A 25,166-nucleotide genomic window follows, 5' to 3' on the forward strand; every position below is an offset into this window, starting at 1 on the left:
GTACACTGCACTGTAGATCTACTTGCAAGTACATTGTAGTTGCATTAGTCCAGTACTACTTCAAGTACTTGTACTTGCATGCTGTGCTGTGCCACAACTTTTGAACGCACGTCAGACCCAGACTGGGCCAGAGTTGCCACCGCGTACCGGCTACCGCAGTCGATCGAGGGTACTACATGATGTAGTAGTAGTAGTCGTGCACTTACTGACGTCTTTACTCTTTATTTCCATGTGAACAGCCTCTTGTACGGGCAAGCAAAAACGTATTAACAGTTACATCAAAATTCAATTAGAATGAAAAAAGAGAGGAAAATGAACACAACGTGCACTGGAACTCAATATAAAAGGGAACGCAAAGTGCAGTTGAACACAATGAGCATGGGGCCACCAATCGGAGAAGACCTCATAGAGAAAATGACCCAAACCCAAACAAACAAGAACAATAAAATAGGGAACAAACATTAAAAAAATTTGAAGACACCGTACACATCAACGTGCTCTAAGGGTAAGGGTATGGCAGCTTCTTAAAAAGCTGTGGCGCTGGCGCTTTACTCTTTATGATCACTCTCTTTACTTAGTCTTAATATTGACTCCCATTGATTTTCGCTATATATGCAGAGCTCACTGACTTGTCAGTTTGAGCACTCTGGCAAGGTACGTTCGGGCCTGATTGGAAATTTTTATTTCCATTGCTATCAGGTTCGGCCTCATTTTCTCTGTGCTGCGCTGATGAGTTCAAAAAGAACGAAACAGCATGCTGTCCGCAGATTGAGGATTTTCGCTATACATGTACCTCAGCAGTCAAATATTCCTGCATATTTCACTCCTTAGGGCTATATTGACTGCTTATATTTGACTGCTTAGGGGTTGCGCAGTTGAACGGTGCCTAGTGCAGCATTGTCACTGCATGCGTAGATGGTGGTGCAACGGTTGTGCACTGATCATAAAACCGGGACTCTTGAGGTTATCGTTCTGGGATTTGAAATACGGACTCTTACGTCGTTACACTGAGGTGGAGTACACCTAGTTGGGAAACAGTGACCTTACCACAACCATCCACGGTTGGTAGAGCCCCCCCCCCCCCGGTCGGTTGCGACCATCTGAACCGTATGGGTGTTAGACCTAATTCAGAACAAAACTCGCTACTAGTACTAAGTTTATGAGTACAATTATTGTATTGTATTCTTTATTTTACTTCGCAAAGTCAAGCGGGAGCATTGCCCAATAATGATAGCGAAGGGGATGGGGGGTGACGTAACTGACGTTACATAATAATTATCTGTCGTAATCAAATGTGCCAGTACTCAGTAGTGAGGGATAAAAGAGCAAGAGCGGCAGAAAGGTAAAACTAAAAGTAGGCAAGGTGTATCACCGTTGTGTTAGTATCATCGGGTAAGGACATACGATAAAGGCACTAGTGGTATCACAGTATGGGTGGCGAGACACTACTAGTACTACTACTACTACTACTACTACTACTACTACTAGTAGTAGTATCACCAAGAGTGCATAAACAAGAGTACCGTATTATCTCTAATATAAGCACAGTCTCCAATAATAGCACGTCTCCAATAATAGAACACCTTGGGGCGGCATTCAAAAAATAAAGTGCTCAGTCTCCATTATAAACACACTGTGTAAATTCACTATCTGTACCGGGGAAAAAACCGTGAAATGTGTGTGTCTGACATATAAATTTGGCATGGCAACATGCCTCTGAAATGAGGTTGAAATAATAATGGAACAGTCTCCAATAAAGGAACGTCTCCATTAATAGCACGGGGCGGAGGTACATTGAAAAAATAAAGGACCGTGCTTATATTAGAGATAATACGGTATGCAACTGTGGTTATCTGGTTAGGCCACACCAAGTTATTTCATTGTTTCTCGTCACCTGAAAATCTCAAAAGGAACGCGGGCGGGCGGAAAAAAAACAAAATAGGGTTTGAAAAACAAAAACTGCTATTTACACTACAAAGGCCCAATTTATGACCTAAAATCAGACTATACACCACGCTTGACTTGTACCGGAACTGTGTGTAGCAAAGAAGACGACCAGGTCGTGTGGTGGTGTGGTACTTGAACTACCGGTATGCGTACATACACGGTGCAAAAGTCGTCCTTCGGTTCGTGCACTAGCACTGCACTCCAGATTTGACGCCGCGCGTACTTTTACAACGCCTTTTTATGCGTGTTTACCGGGACGCGAGATTTTTTTTTTGGTCCAATCCTCAAGAAAGGTACGCGCGCGGTGACGAGAAACAATGAAAAAACTTGGTGTGGCCTTATGGGTCAGTGCGCGGCGCGCTGCCTGCATTACGTAACTAACTTGCCTTCATCACGCTCTGAAAGCATGCATCCAAACTCTCAATTTCTCGCACGAGCCCATCCGTTTTTGCTCGATTCGTTCCAGTACCTACACAATCTCTGAATTCTGGCGCGTGAACTCCAGTTCCGTACGAAAGTTCATTTCAAACTGGAGGGAAAGTGCGGTGTTTGATTTTCCGCAGTACTGCGCGGACTGCAGCTGAATGATTGTAATGAAGGCAGCGCGCGCCCTACCACGCATCTGGCCCATAGAAAAGAGATCACAGTTGCATGCTCTTGTTTATGGACTCTTGGTATCACGGATAGTCGGCCAGGCGTTAGGCAGGAATGGACTATAGTCACACATCGCAGCAATGCGGCAGGCAATTCAGTTTAAATTTAGAGAGCCACGAGATGGTCCGCACATCTTCCGGTAGCGGGTTCCACAAAACAGCACTTTGACCGTGGACCGGGATTTTCCGGCGCGAGTGAGGCTTTTCTGGCTGAGAAGTCCTCCGGTTTGTTGACGACGTGTTCTTCTGTCGGTTGGACGAGAGATGAGGGTAGTTAGGGAGGGGCTGATCCGTGCTCGGAGTTGCCTCCGCACGAGCAGCTTACGCTTGCAGAGTTCCGTGAGGCCAGGCGGAATAGACTGTTCTTGGTCAGCAGAGGTTGGATGGCTGTGTGGACTGCGGGGTGGGTTCTCGTCAATGGCTTCTATACATGTACAATCTACAATGTAGCTGTGTGCCGCAGACGGGCGCAGTGTTCGCAGGCGATCTAACTGGCGGCCAAGTAGCCCGGCACAGACTGCGTTTGACCCATACTCCCCCCCCCCCCGCCCCCCCCCCCCCATAGTCTTCAGCAAGTCAAGCATGATCACCGCCTGAACGAACATGCGTCGCGATTTACCGAAAAGTGCTCGTCGGGACCGCCACAAAGCGCCAATTTTGCGGGCAGCCTTGGTGATGATCATCTCAACGTGGGGATCCCACGACAGTTTGGCGTCTATAATCACACCGAGATACGTAGCGGAGGTGGTTCAGGGAAGAACTGTACCATTGCACAAAACCTGTAGCTGGCCATCCATCTGCCGATGGGGCAGGACTGTGACTACCTTGCTCTTTGTTGAGTTCAGAATCAGTCCACTCCGGTCAAGATATCAAGAAGACATCCAGGAGCGAACAAAGAATACAAGACTGAAGAGGTCTCCCCTACTACTACTACTAGAATAGAGAGGGTCACTCAGAACCGGGTCTAACACCCCATACGGTGCAGATTGTCGCAACCGACCGGCGCTCTACCAACCGTGGACGGTTGTAGAAAGGTCACTGTTTCCGAACACGGTGTCCTCCGCCTTGGTTCATGCTGCTCAACCAACAACATGTTTGAACAAACGAAGTTTATCGAATATGCTTCTACTCGGATGGAGAGCCAAGGATTAATGTATAGAGAGGGTCACTCAGAACCGGGTCTAACACCCCATACGGTGCAGATTGTCGCAACCGACCGGCGCTCTACCAACCGTGGACGGTTGTAGAAAGGTCACTGTTTCCGAACACGGTGTCCTCCGCCTTGTTTCATGCTGCTCAACCAACAACATGTTTGAACAAACGAAGTTTATCGAATATGCTTCTACTCGGATGGAGAGCCAAGGATTAATGTATAGTATACAATGTACAAAAAAAACAAATGGACCAAGGAACTGCACGTTACCCTATGTCCGCTAACACCAGCTACACCACCAGTTACTAAACAATCAGCTCATGCAATAACATTGCACGACACTGACCGACGAACATCCGCCAACGTCCTTCACAGCTGAGACTTTCAGCTCGTGATTATCTTGGTTGCGCTCACCTTCTCCTCTGGATGTTATTTCTATAACTTAGAACCTTCAAAGTGTGAAGGCTGTTGGAGTGCGCATCCAAGATGTGCTAGAGCTGTTAGCCAGTTAGTTAAAGAACGTCAGTACCGTCGGTCAGTGTCGTGCAACTATGTCATCGCACGAGCTGATTATTTAGTAACTGGTGGTGTCCGCAGTGGACATTATAGCGTAACTTGTAGTTCCTTGGTCCATTTTCTCTTTTGTAAGAATATGATTGTATATGTACAAGAGTACTGGTAACCTTGGTAACTGGTAACCTTGGTATGAATTCAGCTCACTACACACCCTGCACACTGCACACCCTGGCCGCATAATAGAGGTCTACATACATGTAGAGTTAGGGACCGGCGGATTCTGCTCGAAAAGGTGGCAGATTCTGCTCGAAAAGCAGTGAAATTGGCAGAACCATACAAACCTTATGGCGGGCAATTCCTCGAATTCTGCTCCATTTTTTTATCCACATACCAAACATGCATGAAGCTTACCAGAAAAAGTACCGAATTCTGCCAATTTTTTCTGCCGGCAGAATCCGCTGGACCCTACATACACTGTACATATACACCAAGAGTATTACATGTACCGTAAAGTACCGCCAGAGCGCCCCGTCTCGCGAGAGCGCCCCACCTTGATTTTACAGCCAAGGGAAGAAAATCGTATGGCAGAATGCTACTAAGTTTGTACGATGTGAGAACCTTTGTGTACTAAGGTCACACTTGGTATGCTTGTATGTGGAGCTCGAAGGTAAACTGGGTACGGATTGACTGCACAATGTGCAATGTTTGTACAAGGTCCGTGTCGTATGACCTACAGACAGGAATACACCTCCACAAGGCGACCACGAAAGGACGAGATGGTGGGGCGCTCTGGCGGTACTTTACGGTACATGTATAGGCTTTTCTCCCTTTTGATTATCAGCACAATGAACCTAGTCTAAAGCCGACCGCTCTGGGGGCCTTCAAAATGCGGTCCCTGTGAACAGGTGGTCTTCTTTTCCAGGGTCATTTGACTGGCGATATCATCATCATCCCTTGGTCCTCGTTGTTGTGGTCTTCAGCTCTGGGATATGTGGTCGCCTCATCCAGAGGCATTCGACTGAAAAAGTGAAAAGAACATCCCTTTGTCGCGTTCAAAGTTGTGCTCTCTAGTCTAGGACATGCGATTGCCTTATCAGGGTGGTCGCCTTGACAGGTTTGTTTTACATGCACTACAAATAATTACATGTACATGTATAATTATGACTCAGACTGTACTAAATAAGTCTTGTTGGTTGACAGCTTGGTCGAGGACACCGTGTTCGGAAACAGTGACCTTTCTACAACCGTCCACGGTTGGTAGAGCCCCAGTCTAATAATGTAATATCACAACATCTCAAGACTCTGTGGAGACACTGGCTAATGTGAAGAGAGTGGGTGATAGCCAACCATTGCGAGAAATACAGATGTGCTTCATACATTACTATTGTACACAGAGTCAGTACAGTGTAGCGTTTAGCACCAGTCCTGGACTCTGGAGTCGAAAGCGAAGCGCCCTGGTTCAAGTCATGCTTGTTGCATGTACCATTCTTTCAGACCCTTCCCCTTTTTGGGGGCCCTGAAAGCGATGACATCACTATGAAAAATGACGCACGTACAATGACGCATGTACATGTAAGTCGTTCAGTCGGCACTCACGCAGTCGGTTGACTCGGTTCATGTCTCACATGAGTGATGATATCCCATGTTCGCGCATCTACATTGTACGTCCACTCTTCACAATCATGTTGTTGGTTTGACAGCATGAAACAAGGTGGAGGACACAGTGACCTTACTACAAGTACAAGTAAAACCATAATGGTTCAAATGGTCCGCAGGGACCGGGGGCTCTGCCAACCGCGGAAGGTTGTAATAAGGCCACTGTTTCCGAACACAGTGTCCTCCACCTTGTTTCATGCTGTCAATCTAACGTCTGTAACGATAAGTACACCCATCCACCGGTTGCAGCCTATCTTCGATAAACCGGTAACTACGGTAGTACCTATTAATTAAAAAGCCTCCTGAGTAGATGAACGTGCTGTGTCATGGTCTTCCGTCATACGATTGTACAACGCTTGTACCACAGTTGTTCTGCCTCGTGCAGTACCCTCTGCCCTTGTTAAGGTACTGAGCACTATTTGCATCAAGGTCCAAGGACTTCAGACACTTTGTGTACTATCGTATGACGGACGTAAGACCATGACACACCGTCACTCCCATCTACTCAGGAGGCTTTCTAATTAAAAGGTTTGGATTGTGTTCGCGTTTCACGTACTAGTAACGCAACGTCGTCGTTCCTCGCTCTCACGTCACTCACTGTGACTCAGCGTCATCAAGGACCATGTTATTCGATGACCATGCAAGACGGATGGAAAGCTGTTGATCGAACAAACGTTGAGCAGGCAGCGCGTCCCAGACGGCGTGATAAAACCAAATGTCACGTCGTCAAATGTCACTGTCAGTAGAATTCGTGCGTGCTGTGCCAAATGTGGCACATTCTGGTCACGCAGTACCATGGCTTCGCCAGTGGCCCTTAGCCTAGCCTTAGGCCTACCCTTCAGTTCACCGTTGCCGTTGGAAGGCTGTTGATTTGCGCATCGTGTGGAGATGCAATGACGTTGGTGGCTCCCACGTGGAACACAGGCTTCCCGCCGAATTACTAGTACTAGTAGTACATCACACTACACAGTAATAATAATAATAATTATTACTATTGTACTAACTAACCGTTGTTAGTTGACATTTGACTGACTACCAATTGCCATCTGGAGCACACTTCTTAGTTCAAAAAAGCAGTGCTTGTTCTTTCAATGTTCTTTTGGACAACATCTATCTTTTCATCTTTTATCCGTTCTGACGTGACGGTGGCTGACTGACCCGAAACGTCAATACTCTTTTTCGACATCTCTAATAAAAGAATTTTCATCCAGCGCAGGGGCGTACGCAGGATCCGGAATGAGGGGGGGGGGGGGGGTGCTCCAAAATTTCCCCAAAGATAATGCATTATTTCTGTGCGTTTGATACATGGATGGTTGATATCTTGATGTTTGCTTTTATTGCGCCATTTAACCGTGATTCAAGCATTTACCATGATTTACAAAGTCGAGGGAAAATGTAGGAACTTTTCTGTAGAATGGAGCAACCACGAGGCCTTGAAGTACCCAATCCCAAATATACCCCTCCATTTGGAGGACAAAATGTACTTCCTCTGTAAGCTAGGTCCAAGAGTACACTACTCTTGCTAGATCATAATTATCACGAAACCATTTTCAATTTGACTAATGTACTTTGAAGTACGAGAACAACTTACAATACTTCACATATTGAATGGGGCGAGAAGGCAAAGGTACCATAACAACTTCTGGCAGGAGTCACAGAAAAAGCTCCCAGGAGTTTTTATACACTTGCTTCTGGTATGGAGAAATAGAATCAGGTAATAGAGGAAGCAAGTGCAATGGATGGTGGTAGCTTCACAAACAGGATACTAGCAGAGGGCTGCCACATTTCTGTTGGTAGAAATCAGAAGCATTGTCTGAGGTGTTCAATGTCAGGATGGCAAGGGGGCAGCTACCCTTTAGAAGCCATAGCATTTTTAGGATTTCAAGGGCCCGAAACAACAGATTATTACACTTTCGTGAACAATCGTTTTCAGTTGGTTTGTCAGAACAACTGATCGGAGGAGCGTTTCCGGAAAATCGGAATAGAATAAGTCGAGACCCCTGACAATATGGATAACCCTCTGTCCTGCCACATGAAAGTACATGTAACATGGTGAGCTATGATCACCTAGTGACGACAGCGAGTGGAAAGCAAAACATCCGTTAGAAAGATCTGATAATTGTGCCACGAAAAGTCGCGTTCAAAAGTGTCTGATTTATGAACATCTCCATTTCACAATGAAGTTTACTAAATATCAAATTCAATCACATCTCAATGTATAGCGTCACGCAAGACCTTTCCAATGGGCGGTCATTTGCGTGAATCGGACAATCGGTTGTAAAGTTGTGGTACTTTTAGCGGCATGGGTACATCAAGTTAGTTGGCCTACATGTACATATATGTCGAAAGTTTTGAGGGGAGTGCTTCAGCACCCAAAGCACCCCCACCCCCTCCCGCCTGGGTACGCCACTGCAGCGCATGTGGCAAGAGTGAATAGCAACTACATTGTACATGTACATATAAATAGAGCGGTTGTCAGTTGAAAAGCCCCCCTTTTATTTACAGTGCAGTTGCTGTGATGTCCACCACTTTCTGAACGATCTATCTTTTCCGAACTCACTTTGGACGCTTTCTCTTTTCCCAATACCAATGTTCATTGTACACACAAATAGGAGATCCCCTCGATAGGCGTCAGCCTTTGCTAATCCTGAAATGCTTTCTTGCAGGTTTGCCGAGTGGAAGGTGCGACGTGCTCCTCGTGTGCTCCGGATGGCAGCCGTCAATCAGTCAAGTGTACAGCCATCACTATCCGTTTCTCCCGTAAACTGTATCTTCCTGTATTCAGGTGCGTTCATTCACTTCTGTGCCGCCTTTTCTGCCTTCGTGCCAATTCTGAGGTACGTAGCCGCACCTGCACAAGGTCTCAAGTCTCGCTTGGATTTGTACTGCCACGAGCCTCCTCTCAATTTGGTTATTCCTCTCTTTCTTATTTAGCCGCTGACCGCTGGAACTCAGTTCCGGCATCGGTCCGCCTTGCTGCTTCACCAAATCAATTTCGTATCGCAATCCTAGATTGGCTAGGGTACCCTGTAAGGAGACCATAGGTCTGTGGGGACTGCCCTTAATATGAATAAATACTAAAATAAATACTAAGTGTCAAGTTCGGCAAGAAGCGTGTGTTCCTAGTTGGAACAATCAACTTCATGACTATTACCACCGAAGTCGCAACTTCTAAGTTCTGAAATAAAGGTTATATTAACTTAAAGAGGAGATTCGTTGGAGCAAGTGTACTCTATTTGTTTTTAAACAATCCACAGGTACCAGTAATAGTTAGCGTGATCAGATCTCCGCTATTTCTGAACTGGCTACATGGCCATGCTTGTATGCTCTCTACCGTTTCTTTTTTTTTTGTGCGAAGGCGGACATGGGCGAATCAGCTGTCAGGAGGAATTCCAGAATCAGTACCCGTAACCGTTCATTGTTGGAATATTTATGGTATGTATTGGCTACCGAGGGTAAGTTATAGCTACATACAGTGGTCGGATGACGGGCGCATGGTGGAAAGGAGTGCAGGATTAGAGGAATAACATTTAAAAATAATAAGTTCATGTATCATAACTCGTAGCATAGTTTTCTATAGCAAAGAAAAGGACCAAGGAACTACACGTTACGCTGTAATGTCCATTAATACCACCAGTTACTTGACAATCAGCTCATGCGATACTGACCGACGGTACTGACGTCCTACAACTAACTGCCAATTAGCTCTAGCAAGTCTGATATGCGCACTCCAACAGCCTTCCAACTTCCAAATTAATCCTTGGCTTTCCATCCGAGTCCATTATTATACATTTCCCCTGTTGCTGTCGGATTATTGCCGATGGGCATGAAACTATAACTAGTATCAGTCACAACGAATGATGCGTGGTGCTCTGTGTCGTGTGTATACCGCTATCCGTAATTTCCTTGGCAAACATTGGAACCTTTTACAGCATGGTCTTAGACACATGTTTAGTTAGAGGGTCTTTTTATTTTGTCAGCTCATGAGTGATGGCATTGAATTAAAAAAAAAAAGTCACTTACAGCTGGGTACATGACGTCCCTCCGCCTCATATCATAGAGTCTCTGTCTCTCAAACCAGGCGGCATGCCAACGCCTGACATCATCGGCGTGTCTCTGTCTCTCCCACTCTGCCTGCCGTTCACATGACTGTATCAAAAGAGGCAAAATCGTCTTTCAGCCGAGCGACATGATAATAAATACACTTCACCAACAGCAACAACATTATGCCAGTGTCAGTGTACATGTACTTATGCCTGAGTGCACTGTGATTAAAAGATAATGATGAAAGTATTAGTTTCGCTGTATTTCACATTATGCTCCTGCATGTTGAATGTACATGTACAAGTAGAGGAAATGCTTGCAGCGCAACTAGTTCTCCTTGTTGCTGTATAAAAAGTATTCATCGGGTTGAGGGAATTGGAAATGGGGAAAAAAACCTAAGGCTTGCCTCTAAAGGAGGATTCATGGTTTCTCTCTCAGACTGAGTTGGCGTCCAAAGCTCCGTGGTCCATGGTGGACGGGGTAGGTCTCTTGCTCTGTCCATCAAGATGGCCCGGGTCACACAGTGGCTATCCGAGCAGCATTACTCTCACACCGACAGGTCGGGACTGATGCTCGCTACAATCAATTACATGACTGATTGTATAGCCCGTTGGCCAAACCTGAAAAAGGCCTCCTAGAAAAATCTCGTTCCGACTTTTGGGGGCACCGCGATTTTATTGGCCACGTCTGTCTACTCTAGAAACCTTACTGACCAGGATTCCGGTTGTTGTCACTCTGACAACTATTACTAATCTTTCTGAAAGGTGTCCAAAGAGCTGCTTTTCCATGTGGAGAATTTCTCTCTCGGCGACCATTGTTTTGTAGGCATTCATGCATGTACATTGTACATCATAGACATACATCAGTACATGACTGTACAATCTTGTACAGTCATGTACTGATGTATGTAGCCATGCCCATGGCCATGGCATAGGTGGGTGTAAGTGCATGCACTCCTGCATTATGTCGATGTTCCGCACAGTGCACGCTTGCCGGCATGGAGTGTTGGGTGCACTGTTTGAAAAGTGTTTCAAGTGTTGTGCATCCGTGCACGCACGTATCTCACTCGCAGCTAGTAGCTAGCTGTCCGATCGAGGTTTGCGAAATGATCGCGTTTTCATGGCGACACTGGGTACCGACACTGACGACAGTACAGGTCACCCTGCTTTCCGTTTTTCCATTATTCCAAAGGATGCATGCTGTGCAGCTCTGACAAGTAAGTTAGTTGGCCGGCACTGGGCTACTCCCTGGCTGTACCGCTTGAGGTAATATTTATTTAAATTATTATGATCGCTCGACGTGTCTCAAGCATATCTGCCGACAGCGGCGTATTCGCCGATGCTGCCCCTACATATCGCAATGCATTAGCGGCCAGCGGATTACCTGCCAACATCAAGTACATTGATTGACCCAACGCCACCTGCTGCAATGAACGGCAGCAAGCAAAAAAGGAAACGGAATGTGGTGAGGTTTAACCCGCCATACTCCAAGACTGTCCGGACCAACATCGCCGGCACCTTCCTGCGGCTGATCGACAAGCATTTTCCTAAGGGGTCCAAAATGAACAAAATCTTCAACCGCTTCAACGTGAAGGTGAGCTACTCCTGTTTGCCGAATATGGCCCACATTATCAGTGGCCACAGTAAGCGTCAATTGTGCGTCCAGGAACCGGACAAGCCGTGCAACTGCCGTCGCAAGGACCAGTGCCCTCTCAACGGAGCGTGCCAAGCATCCAGCATAGTCTACGCGGCGGAGGTGTCGAGTGATGGCCACAGCGATGAGCCCAAGGGCTACATTGGCAGTACGGAGCCTCCATTCAAGCTTCGATACGGGAACCACAAGACATCCATCAAGCTTCCTGGATACCGCAAATCCACGGGCCTCTCAAAGCATGTGTGGGAATTGAAAGATAATGGCAAGACGCACGACATCAAGTGGCGAGTGGTTCAGAAGGCGAAGGCCTACAGCAACATAACGAAAAGATGCAGCCTGTGCCTCGAGGAGAAGGCGAGAATAATCACTGCCGACAGGAGATCGAGCCTCAACAAGCGGTCGGAGTTGATATCTAAATGTCGACATAAAAATAAATTCATGCTATCAGCACCGATAACATTATCTTCTCGGCACCCTGCTTCCAGGCAGTAGGGCCAGTTGATAGCTCTCTGCCGCCTTGTCACCATCATCATCTTTGCACCGCGCATCTCACTAGCTGTGCCAGCTCGGTTTTATCACCTCTATCACCTAGTCCTTTCTTAGTACTTCGATCCTTACTGGCTATGACACTGAATCGGATATGAGTTGATAGCGCCCCTAGCGCTTTCTGTTATCCTTGTCCCGCCATACTGGGCTTTAAATAGTGGGTTATTTTTCTTGATGTTCATATCACCTGATGAGTGCCTGAGATGGCATGAAACTTTAAGTTGTGACTGATCAAGCAATCTGTTGTTCTGACTAGTGTATTTAAATTATTATAATTTGAAGTGCATCGTTGGAAGTCTGTGGTCAAGCTGCAATAAAGCGTCGTGATGAGGAGGTGGAGCCCTTCACCCAGATACTGATGTGGAAAAGTGCGTGAAATTGGAACAAACGAAGCTGTCTGTAGATAATTAAGCTGAGTGCAGGGAGCCTTGTGGAAGTGATGTTTGGCCTGGAAATGGAAGCTTTCGCGTCGCCCCCGTACACGCTCTTCTCTAGCTGCTCCCGTCGTAATGTTAGCTCCGAGCACGAAGAGCTACACGTTTTGGGGAAAGGTCAAACGGCAGCAATCATACCGGAAGAACGCAGTCCGATCAACAAGCAATTATGAATACATGCTTCTGCCAAGTTCTTACAAGCAGCAAATATGAGAAAAGACGAAATATCCAAGTTGCCATTGGCCGATCTCTCGTCTCATCATACGCAGTATAACAATTATCGCAATCTGTACGAGAGCTTCAACGCTGGAACGGTGTACTGCAACAAATGCCTCAGTATGGGCTTGACTGCTTTGAGGATGAAACCATCTTCGTTAGGCCGATACGACTATTGAAACTGAGTGCGTCTATGCAACGATGCATTGTAACTCATTTCTAAACACTTTCTTCGCCTTTTCATCAACTCGCCAGCCATCACGATGAGGGGAGGAGGGTATAGAGGAGGATTAAGCACTTTACAATCGGCGATGCAACTCAGGCAACAGAGACAGATGACAATGTGTCAAGCTAGTCCAAAGTTGCGCCGCCAGATCTGCTCGCTTGGGGAAGAGTTTATCATGTGCGGCTGTACTGCAGTACAGCCCCCGAAGCACATTACTCTTGCCGCCAGTGTTGCTTTGCACTATATGTTTCAAAGTTCAAAACTGTATACTATCAGTATTGCGAACCACCTTGGCCACGGTGCTGGATTCATACAGGTTTCGAGCTCAAAACTGCGTTGCGTGGATGCCAAGCCAATAATCAGCAAGCAACTGCAGCGTCTCTTCCCATGGGAGTCGTGATCGGCGGTACCTACTAATTTTTGTGGAATAACAATGATCTGTGCGAAGAAACATTGTTGGGAGAAGGAACAACCCTCTGTGCAAATGGCATACATGTACTTGTGCAGCCATCTCAACGCGCACATGTTCACAACTCAGCAGTGTCTCCTGCAGCTGTTCATCTGGATGATGCCACACATTGGTGTTATGAAGGAGATGTCATATTAAAGCCTGTGTTCTAATGATGAAGTCTCTCACATCATTAACAGCCACAACGGTCGGCATGGTATTCTTGGATCACACGGTCTTTCAACTCTGGTCTGCCACTGGCAGTGTATAAATGTAGGTTTGCAACGGGCAAACCAAAGTTATCATGCCACAGAAGCACTCGCGGCCAGCGCCTCGCAGGCAGTCCGCAACGCCGGCTGTCATCGTACATCGTCCCCAAGCGTGGGAAAATGGCACATGCGCCAGCGTGGGACTCGCAGCCTTGCTGGCAGAGAACAGCAGCGAGACCTTTCTATGCAAACAAATTTGTTTGAGCACCTTGGCTTGCAATATCAGCAGTGTTGTGCGAATTTTCTAGCTAGCCTATCATGAGTCGTTTTCAAACAGCAGCACCAGGAGATCCGCGAGCTAATCCGCTCCTCCATCCGAGAAGCCATTTCCGGGGACGACTCTGGCGAGCCGGATGCTGATATCGCCTGCGCACAAGACCTGAACTCGGCAGGTACTACTGAGGTAGGCTTGACTCTGACGTGCCTGTACATGCATCTCCACCACATGCCCACACCCGTCCCCTGTGTGTTGCACATGTGGCCGAGAGTGGTGGAGAAAGTGCTGCGAGGGGAGTTCGTAGATTTAGCACTCCTCCTCAGGCTCCTGCGCCCCTCAGCAGTGCCCGCTGAACCCTCAGCCAAACTTTTCAGGCTCGAGAACGACTCGGATGGGTCAGTAGTGCTGGCCCCAGCATAGCAGAAACAGCGAGAGTCGAGTATAGACAGTGGCCTGGGCCGAAGCGTGGGCAGTGTTGTCCATCATTGTAGGCATGCAACGCACACACTACCTGAACAAACTGTTGGTAGACCAGCATCACGTCCTAAGGGTGTTAAGCATTCTACCCTCAGCAAGAATCTTAGATCAGCTTTTGACTACCCTGATGTTGTGGATGCTCACCTGGGGCAAGAGGGCATGTCTTGGTGTCATGCCAAATAAATCGGGTGGGCATCGCTTGATCATGCATCTTTCAGCCCCGGAAGCTGGTCCGACCCGTGCGCATGCGCTAGTCGTGTCTCTTGCACTGTCATTGCTGTTTTGACTCTGGAGCATGTAACTTGCGGAACATTTGTTCCCACACAATTTCCTTCCCAACCTCCCACCCGTTACCTCAACTCACGTTTCTGGCGCACACATGACGTTGTATTTCTCGCTCAACATGTTTCGGTTGCATATACGGCATCGGGCGTGTTCTTTATCTCTTGCCAATATGTGCTTGCCATGCCTACATGATGCCAAATCGCCATTGGGGTTATACACCCGGTTTTTTCCCTCACTACTGCGTCCGTCGGCGCGAGGGTTTTTTCCCGGCTGGCTCGGTCCAGGAAAATTAATCTGACGGTCCCAAGTGGTTCTGCATCATGGCCTATTTCTGTTATCCGCATGCACATCTTTCCCATTGGAGACACACTCTGTTCTCAGTGCTTGCTTTCATGCCTCACTCGTGCTTCGGTTCACATCTGGCTGCGGCCAACTACCCTTCAATTTGTGTGTTGTCGCTATTGCTGTCTATAATCTGTGTGTACCAGTATATATGTGGCGCGAGAATGTATTCTTACAATCCATGAGAATATATGCTCTCAACTGTCATGCATACCTTTATATTTAGCATTAGGTGGCTCTACTCAGAGTCATTGGCGGCTCCATGCGGAGTCATTTGCTCCATGCGAAGTCATTTGCCAGCTCAGCTCTAGCGGTCCCGAGCAGAGCTATCATACTAGTTGCTCGAATCGGCGCTCCCATGGAATGGCATTGCCCTATTCAGAGACATCAGTTGGTCCAAGTCCCCCAGCCTTCAGCTCTTCACTGACACGCCTGGCGTCGGTTTCGGAGGGCTTTACAACACAGCACGGTTCTATGGCACATGGTCAGCAGACCAGTCGGATGGCCTATTTCGCAGCATTATCTGGCGGGAACCCTACCCAATTGCCATTGCGCTCTCTTTATGGGGAGAACAATGGGCGCATCATGCTGCCCAATGCCAACAAACAGACTACTTCAATAGAGCACATCATCTCCGTCAGACGCTACTGATAAAGGCCGGCGACCTAATTAGGGACTCAGTAGCCCCAAGTTCTGCCCGCACATACCCGCCAGGGTCTGGGGCGTATCTGAAGCTGTGTACACAACTGGGATGCCAGCCGAGTAGGCCGTCGGTAAATAACTTACTTGCATTCATCACCCACTGCGTACCCGGTCACAGATCTAGCGCAACCATCCTAGTATATGTATCCGCCGTGAGGTATTACCTCCTCTGCCATGGTGGGCCGTCACACACAACTCAGCACGATAGAGTTACAGCAGCCCTGAAGGGAGCGGAGCGTCAGCAATGGCAGCACCGCCAGCAAGCAGCACCGACACAATGTCAACGCCAGGCTATCACCCAATCAGACCTGCAGCAGCTCTTGACCGTGATCCAGCGCTCCCGCTACTGCGAATCGGACAGGTGCATGCTCTGGGCCACCTTCATGACAGCCTTTGCGGGATTGCTCATAGTGAGCGAGGATACTGCCGCCTCTCCCCGCTCCGCTTCGAATGGCCGCACTCTGACCCTGGGTCAAGTCTCACTCACTGGGACTCAGATCAGCATACGACTCGGGATAACGAAGACCTCCCAACGTGGCACTGGGGGCAAGTCATCTTGCAGCCATGGTCCGGCAGCCAGCTCTGCCCTGTCCAAGCAATGCACAAGTACCACGCTATCCGCCACGCAACGCCAACGACGTCACCGCTGTTCATATTCCGAAGTGGGCAATATTTCACAGTCAAAGATGTGAACTACTGGATGACGAGAGCCCTAGATCCGGGTGTTAGCAGTCACTCCCTCAGGATTGGCGGGGCTACTGCAATGGCCGGAAGGAATGCCTCAGCTTGGCAGCTCCAGAAGGCCGGCCGCTGGGCTAGTGACATGTACAAAACGTACCTCCGTGTGCCGGCTGGCCTGCCTACTGGCCAGCAATGAGCCGGCTACACTGCCATGTGTGCATGCGCGTGCTGCTGGGCACTGTTTTTGTATCAATCCTGCCCAAAATACTCTAAGCACTCTGCACCCCCTTATGTGAGAATATGACCTCTCAGCAGCTTGCCCGATTAAGGATCTCTGCTCCAGCCTGGACCACATACTCAAACTCTTTAACGCATTGTGTTGCGCACTGTCACTGCTAAACCTATCTGCATGCATGTAGCACAGCGTTTACTCAACCGCGGAAAGAAAGCAAGAAAGAAAATATGGCTAAGAGCAGTGTGTATAAGCGGGGTTGCCACTAACCACTGACTCTTCTTGGGGAAGCAAGCAAAGCCCCTCAGCTGAATTCATTTTGGAACAATTCTCTGCATGAGCTTTCAAGCACTGGCGGCACGCGCTGCCCAGCAGCAGGACCACATGGTCCCAGCAGGACCAGCTGGTCCCAGCATAGACACATTGTGTCCAGCAGCCGGGCCAATTGGCCCCAGCATACAGCAGGACCGTCCAGTCCCAGCAGTCATTTGACTACCTGGGCACAGCCGTGCCCCACATGGGCACAGCAGCATTAGTTAGGACCACATGGTCCCAGCATAGACACATTGTGTCCAGCAGCCGGGCCAATTGGCCCCAGCATACAGCAGGACCGTCCGGTCCCAGCAGTCATTTGACCAGCAGTCATTTGACTACCTGCGCACAGCCGTGCCCCACAGGGGCACAGCAGCATTAGTTAGGATCATTGGCCTTAATTTCTTGCACTGCCTGCCATCTACCAGCATTGTTACAGAATTTTCTACAATCCCGCTTTGCGGGGCCGCCGGGTATAAATGCATTGTTGCAAACAATTCGCTGATTACAAATTCTGTTACAAAACACTTGATATGATCCAGCCGCAGCAGCTCGGCAACCCCAACTTCCACTTGCTTGATGTGCGTGTGGGTGATAAATGTAGGTTTGCAACGGGCAAACCAAAGTTATCATGCCACAGAAGCACTCGCGGCCAGCGCCTCGCAGGCAGTCCGCAACGCCGGCTGTCATCGTACATCGTCCCCAAGCGTGGGAAAATGGCACATGCGCCAGCGTGGGACTCGCAGCCTTGCTGGCAGAGAACAGCAGCGAGACCTTTCTATGCAAACAAATTTGTTTGAGCACCTTGGCTTGCAATATCAGAAGTGTTGTGCGAATTTTCTCCCGCCCACCACAACCCACTTCTAAGTTCTAGCGCCTCCAGAAAGGGGGGAAGCAAGCAAAGCCCCTCAGCTGAATTCATTTTGGAACAATTCTCTGCATGAGCTTTCAAGAACTGGCGGCACGCGCTGCCCAGCAGCAGGACCACATGGTCCCAGCAGGACCAGCTGGTCCCAGCATAGACACATTGTGTCCAGCAGCCGGGCCAATTGGCCCCAGCATACAGCAGGACCGTCCAGTCCCAGCAGTCATTTGACTACCTGGGCACAGCCGTGCCCCACATGGGCACAGCAGCATTAGTTAGGACCACATGGTCCCAGCATAGACACATTGTGTCCAGCAGCCGGGCCAATTGGCCCCAGCATACAGCAGGACCGTCCGGTCCCAGCAGTCATTTGACCAGCAGTCATTGGCCTTAATCTCTTGCACTGCCTGCCATCTACCAGCATTGTTACAGAATTTTCTACAATCCCGCTTTGCGGGGCCGCCGGGTATAAATGCATTGTTGCAAACAATTCGCTGATTACAAATTCTGTTACAAAACACTTGATATGATCCAGCCGCAGCAGCTCGGCAACCCCAACTTCCACTTGCTTGATGTGCGTGTGGGTGATAACGTTACTTTATTAGCAAAACATGTATAATGTATATGTACATGTATATGTATATGTACATGTATATGTACATGTATATGTGTATGTCCAGATTGTCATGTTTTGTGTTGGTGATCATTTTTAGAGAAATACAGATGTGCATCATACATTACTATTGTACACAGAGTCAGTACAGTGTAGCTTTTGGCACCAGTCCAGGACTCTGGAGTCGAAAGCGAAGGGCCGGCCCTGGACCCCTGCCCTGGTTCAAGTCATGCTTGTTACAAACATGTACCATTCTTTCAGACCCTTCCTCTTTTTGGGGGGCCTGAAAGCGATCACATCACTATGACAAATGACGCACATAAAATGTACATGTACGTCGTTCAGTCGGTTCATGTCTCATCACAGTGACATGCGTGATTATGATATCCATGCATGTTCGCGCGTCTACTTCCACTCTCCACATACAATACAGTACACACACTTGAGAGGGACGAAAAGCGTTTCTTCTGTAACTCTGTATATAATACAGTACATGTACATGGCATGTACGTGTTGTTGGTTTGACAGCATGTTACAAGGTGGAGGACACTACTGTGTTCGGAAACAGTGACCTTTCTACAAGTACAACGTCTTCAGTACAACCATCCACCGGTTACTCATGTACATGTACATGATTGTACATGTATCTTTCACCAGTTGCTAGTACCTATTAATTAAAGAGATGCTGAGTAGATGGTCATGCTGTGTCAAGGTCTTCCCGGTTCCGTCATACGATTGTACAACGGTTGTACAACAGTTGTTCTGCCTCGTGCAGTACCCTCTGCCCGTGTTAGGGTACTGAGCACTATTTGCACCAAGGTCCAAGGACTTCAGACACTTTGTGTGCAATCGTATGACGGACGTGAGACCATGTCCATGACACACCGTCCCATCTACTCAGGAGGCTTTCTAATTAATAGGTTTGGATTGCGTTCGCGTTTCACGTACTACCGTACTGCCAATATAATAATGGTCGCAGTGAGGCCATGAAGCGTTACATTGGCACATGTTTACCGCACGCAGGGCGTTATATGCAAAGTCGCACAGGAGCCGTTACACAGGTTTCTATATTGCCGCAGTGCTTTTTTTTTGCCACGCGGTACACGTGCTTTCAGCCTTTGCAGTGCAAACTGCAATGAAAAGATCGCCGTACCCCGCCGGACGCACGTTACGAACGCAACGAAAATTTGTCGCACTAGCCTGGTCGCGCGTTACGCCGCACCCCCCTGCGTTTTACGCGTTACGCGGCAACATAATTGCCAGTATACTAGTACGGTAGTAACGCAACGTCGTCGTTCCTCGCTCTCACGTCACTCACTGTGACTCAGCGTCATCAAGGACCATTGTATTGTTATTCGATGACCATGCAAGACGGATGGAAAGCTGAGTGTTGAGCATGCAGCGCGTCCCAGACGGCGTGATAAAACCAAAATTAATGTCACTGTCAGTAGAATTCGCTCGTGCTGTGCCAAATGTGGCACATTCGGATTTCAGGTCACACAGCACCATGGCTTCGCCAGTGGCCCTTACTGGGCCTTAGCCTCGGCTTAGGCCTACCCTTCAGTTAACCGTTGGAAGGCTGCTGATTGGCGCATCGTGTGGAGATGCAATGACGTTGGTAGCTCCTAGGTGGAACACAGGCTTCCTGCCGAACTACTTGACGCTCGCCTGACTCGCAACTGCCATCCGGAGCACACTTACCGGTACATGTACATGTAGTTCATATGCAAGTTACTGAGACCTGATCTCCGCTGTTTCCAAAATCGCCACGTGGACATGCTTGTAAATTTGTATGCTCTCTGCCGTTTCTTTTTTTGTGCGAAGGCGGACATGGGCGAAACAGCTGTCAGGAGGAATTCCGCAATCAGTACCCGGTACCCGTAACCGTTCACTGTTCGAATTTTTATGGTATGTATTGGCTACCGAGGGTAAGTCAGCTACGGTGGTCGGATGACGGGCGCATGGTGGAAAGGAGTGCAGGGTTAGAGGAATAACATTTAAAAATAATAAGTTCATGTATCATAACTCGTAGCATAGTTTTCTATAGCAAAGAAAAGGACCAAGGAACTACAAGTTACGGTGAAATGACCTTACTTGATATCCTCAGCAGAGCTCAGAGATACTGGCCGAACCATTAATCGCAAGGAAGTCTAGTGACCAACAATGCATGTTTTTTTACACAAGTAAATGTTGTACATTGCACATGTACAATCATGGATTGACAGCATGAAACAAGGTGGAGGACAATGTGTTCGAAAGCAGTGACCCTACTAGTACTACCTTCCGCTGTTGGCAGAGCCCCGGTCCCTGCGGACCATTTGAACCATATGGGTATCGCACCCGGTTCTGACCCTCATTATGCTAGGGGGCTAGGAGACTACTCCTGATGTCGTCTTGTTGTCTTCGCTCTTTTTTAACTTGCATAAAAACTTCTTTTTCTTTTTCTTTCCAACTTCTGCCCATGGACCGGGGCTCTGCCAACCGCGGAAGGTTGTAGTAAGGTCACTGTTTTCGAACACAGTGTCCTCCTCCTTGTTCCATGCTGTCAATCTCACAATTGCGTGAACTACAACAAGGTTTAGCTAATACAGTACTGGTTTACCAGTTTTGGATTATATCATGTACATGATTGTACTTACAGTCATGTACATGTACATATACACGTATACCGCTAGAACCGTGGTTGCCTGATGATGGCCGATGATGGGCATGAAACTATTACTAGTACATGTACTGTATACATGTAAGTACAAATTTTCGTTCACGAAATCGTTCGTTATTAATGTTCCCCCCACCAGCAGGTTCGTTACGTACTAAATTTCGTTTTTTGGTCGAGATCTGTCACTCCAAACGTTCAGAAAAAAACTTTATAGTTTGGTACAAATTTTAGTTATTTCGTGCCGCGCTAACGAATATAGCGAAAGGTTAATTCTAAACGAAAATTTGTACTTACATGTACATGCATACAGTAGTATTAGTTAGAAGGAATGATGCGTGGTGCGTGGTGCTCTGTGTCGTGTGTATACCGCTATACGTAACGTCCTTGGCAAACATTGGTACCTTTGTCAGCATGCTGCTAGACACATGTTTAGTTAGAAGATCTTTTTTTGTCAGCTGATGAGTGATAGCATTGGTTTTAAAAAAAAGTCACTTACTGCGTCGAACACGGCGTCATTCCAACGCCTGGTATACTCGCGTTTCTGCCTGTCCCACTCTGCCTGCCGTTCACATGACTGTATCAAAGGAGGCAAAATCGTCTTTCAGCCGAGCGACATGATATAAATGCACTTCGACAACAGCAACAACATATGCCAGTTACTATTTATGCCTGAGTGCACTGTGATTAACTTAAAAGATAATGATGAAAGTATACAAGTGACCACCACTGTGATTCAAGCAATTGCAGGTGTTGGAAGCTGTGTATATTCGTACTCGTGACCCTGTGCTATGTAAACAGAAAGAAAACGTTGTATCACTCACACTCTTCAAGTAATACACACGCACCATTACATTCATTCACACAGTATCACATTCATCTGCCACTACCTTTCTCACATACACTATATTCACACAATGCAAAGGTGCAAACTTCGCTTTTTGTACTTGTTAGCTGCTGTATTTCTACCTGAAACCATATTAGCTACATGTATATAAGTGTGTGTTTTAGTTATTACATTTTTATGTGACGGCGTTCCACTGATGACAGTCACAAGAAAACGTTATGGAACTTGACTTTCTTCATTTTTGCTGTTGTTATGAGTGCACAATTTATCTTATTTTTGCCATTTTACGATTATTATTATTATCCACCACTGTGGTGGTGACAGTGAATTTTTTCTTCAGACTTTTCCCGTTTGTGTCTTTCCCTCAAACTAGTCAAAATAAATTAAAATATAAATAATTTATTGTTTCGCTGTATTTCACATTATGCTTAATGCTCCTGCATGTTGAATGTACAAGTAGAGGAAATGCTTGCAGCGCAACTAGTCCTCCTTGTTGCTGTATAAAACGTATTCATCGGGTTGAGGGTACAGTCCATTTCAAAACTATAGACGCGTACCTAGGCAAAAACCGTTATGCCAGCATCTATACCACATAAAATCTGTGATCACTTTGTGCATAATTTTTTCCAAATTGGGCGTCTGTTATCCAATCCTTTAGAAACTATATGAGAGTAATTGTGGAGCGATCCTGAGCAATATTCCGAAAACTATTCTCAAAAAGTTCCAGCCAAATTTGAAATATTTCAAAACCCCTACGCGTCTATAGTTTTGAAATGCACTGTAGGCACCGGCGGATTATGCCGGCATAACATAATATTATTATTGGCATAATTTGATGGTTGAAAATTTGCAGCATAATTTGGCATCCTTTCGGAGGTAGGAGCATACCTACATGTACATGATTGTACCACAGTTATTAGTACATGTACATGTACATGTATGTAGGCTACACAATTGTGTGTAATGCACCTGATCAGTGCTGGTGGTCTGCATGGTAAAGGGTTCGGAGGTCATGCAGACAGTGTTTTCGATGAAAAGCTGGGTAGAAATTATGGCAATACATTATTGTATGCTCGAACTCGTCTTCTTCAAAGTTTTTTTCTCACACTGATACAGTACATGTAGCAGAAGATGCGAGTGAATCAGCCTTTATCAAGTATCCCGGGCCGGACGAGATAGTGACGGGTAGTCCACAAAATTGGAAATGGGAAAAAAACTAAGGCTTACCTCTAAAGGAGGATTCAGGGCTGCTTTCTCAGACTGAGTTAGTGCCCAAATTTCCGTGGACCATGGTGGACGTGGTAGGTCTTCTGCTCTGTCCATCAAGATGATCCGGGTCACACGGTGGCTACCCGAGCAGCATTACTGTCACACCCGACCGACAGGTCGGGACTAATGCTCGGAAAAGAACGCTCGCTGACTGTAGTGCTGTGTGTAATCCGCAGCGCTGACCAGGAGGAATGAACTGCTAGTGAGAACGAGTGTAATCCGCAGCGCAGACCAGGAGGAATGAACTGCAAGTGAGAACGAGTGTAATCCGTTGCGCTGACCAGGAGGAATGAACTGCAAGTGAGAACGAGTGTAATCCGTTGCGCAGACCAGGAGGAATGAACTGCAAGTGAGAACGAGTGTAATCCGTTGCGCAGACCAGGAGGAATGAACTGCAAGTGAGAACGAGTGTAATCCGTTGCGCTGAACAGGACCAATGAACTGCAATTTACTTGTGAGAACGAGTCAAACCTTGCACAACCTTGCACAACTGGCTATGAAGACATAATGACGCCACAACTGGCAACTGACTAAACCTTTGTAGCTGTGCTGTGCTGTGCGAGTTTGATCTTGGCTGTTCGAGCACCATGTGCCCAAATTGTGTCGCGGAGAAGTTTTCGCCAGCATCAGCGGAGTAGTCGTGTCATAGTGGCTTCGTTCTACATCCGGGCGGCGCGCGAGCCCGAGATGTGATGCCGATGGCGTCCCGCTCTTGCTCACGGACCTGTGAGTGTCTGCTGCAGTTACGCCATTGTCGTGCGTCTCTTTCAGCGTCCCGTCTGAGCCTGTGCTGCGCCTGCTGCAGTTACGCCATTGTCGTGCGTCTCTTTCAGCGTCCCGTCTGAGCCTGTGCTCCGCCGATGAGTCTACAATGTATGATTACGGAATGGTTCGTCCAGAACGAGCACCGGGCATGACCACACTCTACTCGTTATCACAATACACTTACCTCCCCACTGGGTAGTAAGTACATGACATGTATTCGAAGCGCCCAGTGAAGTTTCCTTTGGCAACTTTTGCACGTAGCAGACCGAAAACGAAGAGACCATATACTGTACATGTTGGGAGAGTGTCACCTGTAAGCTGTTACGTCGCCATGGGTTCAACCTAATGAAAGGTGAATTCAGAGATGCACTTTGCTTACGACATGGTTGGATACTCCAGTGGCTTCCGTCATCATTATGACTATGGGGTGACCGCAAGTTCGCCACTGTGAGCCATGCATCTTGAAAACCATGACGATGTGAACAAGATGTGGGACAAATGGCACCCTGCGTTCATGTTCATGCAGGTCCTCAATTGCCATGCACCTCTGGCATCGACAAAGGCAACGAAGGCTTCTCTCCCTCCCTGGTCAGATAGAGAGCTGTTCCAGCTGGTAAAGACAAAAAAACAGATGGCACGCCCGCTGGTTGAAGGATAGAGCCAACCAGTCGCTTCATCAGGAGTATAAGCGAGCCCGATCGCAGGCAAGTAAATGCCAGAAACGCGCGGAAGACCTGGCAGTTAGTCAATGCCGTCACCGGCCGCACACGCCACAAGCAAGAGCCAACCTGCAAAGTTGATGAAGTCAGCGAGGCCTTCCATCGGATTGTCAGGGATCGTGAACGTCCCAATGTTCTCTTTGTTTCAAGCGGCCCTCCCACCATGTACTCGCTCCACCGCTTCGATCCAGTCGCTCCATCGGATGTCTACACGTATCTGTTGCAGATTGATGCTTCGAAAGCAACTGGCAGTGACGGAATTCCAGGATCCATTTTAAAGGAATGTGCTGATGTTCTGGCGTATTCACTTGCCGTTCTATTCTGTGCTTCTCTCTGGACTGGTGTAGTGCCCTCAGCGTTCAAACTGGCTTCAGTCGTGCCTCTGTATAAATCCGGCGACCTCTCTCTCCCCAATAATTATCG

At 47.6% G+C, this 25,166-nt stretch overlaps 1 long non-coding RNA gene across 1 annotated transcript; it reads right to left on the reverse strand.

Annotated features, from left to right (window-relative positions):
* Positions 1-9,954: 9,954 nt before the first annotated feature.
* LOC135828760 (uncharacterized) lies at positions 9,955-23,363 on the reverse strand. Its single transcript, XR_010555744.1, has 3 exons — positions 23,218-23,363; positions 21,643-21,720; positions 9,955-10,074 (listed from the first exon to the last, which is right to left on the reverse strand). It is a non-coding gene; the product is annotated as an uncharacterized LOC135828760 (long non-coding RNA).
* Between the last annotated feature and the right edge of the window lie 1,803 nt (positions 23,364-25,166).

This window comes from Sycon ciliatum, chromosome 12, assembly GCF_964019385.1.
Source record: "Sycon ciliatum chromosome 12, ocSycCili1.1, whole genome shotgun sequence".
Lineage (NCBI taxonomy): Eukaryota > Metazoa > Porifera > Calcarea > Leucosolenida > Sycettidae > Sycon > Sycon ciliatum.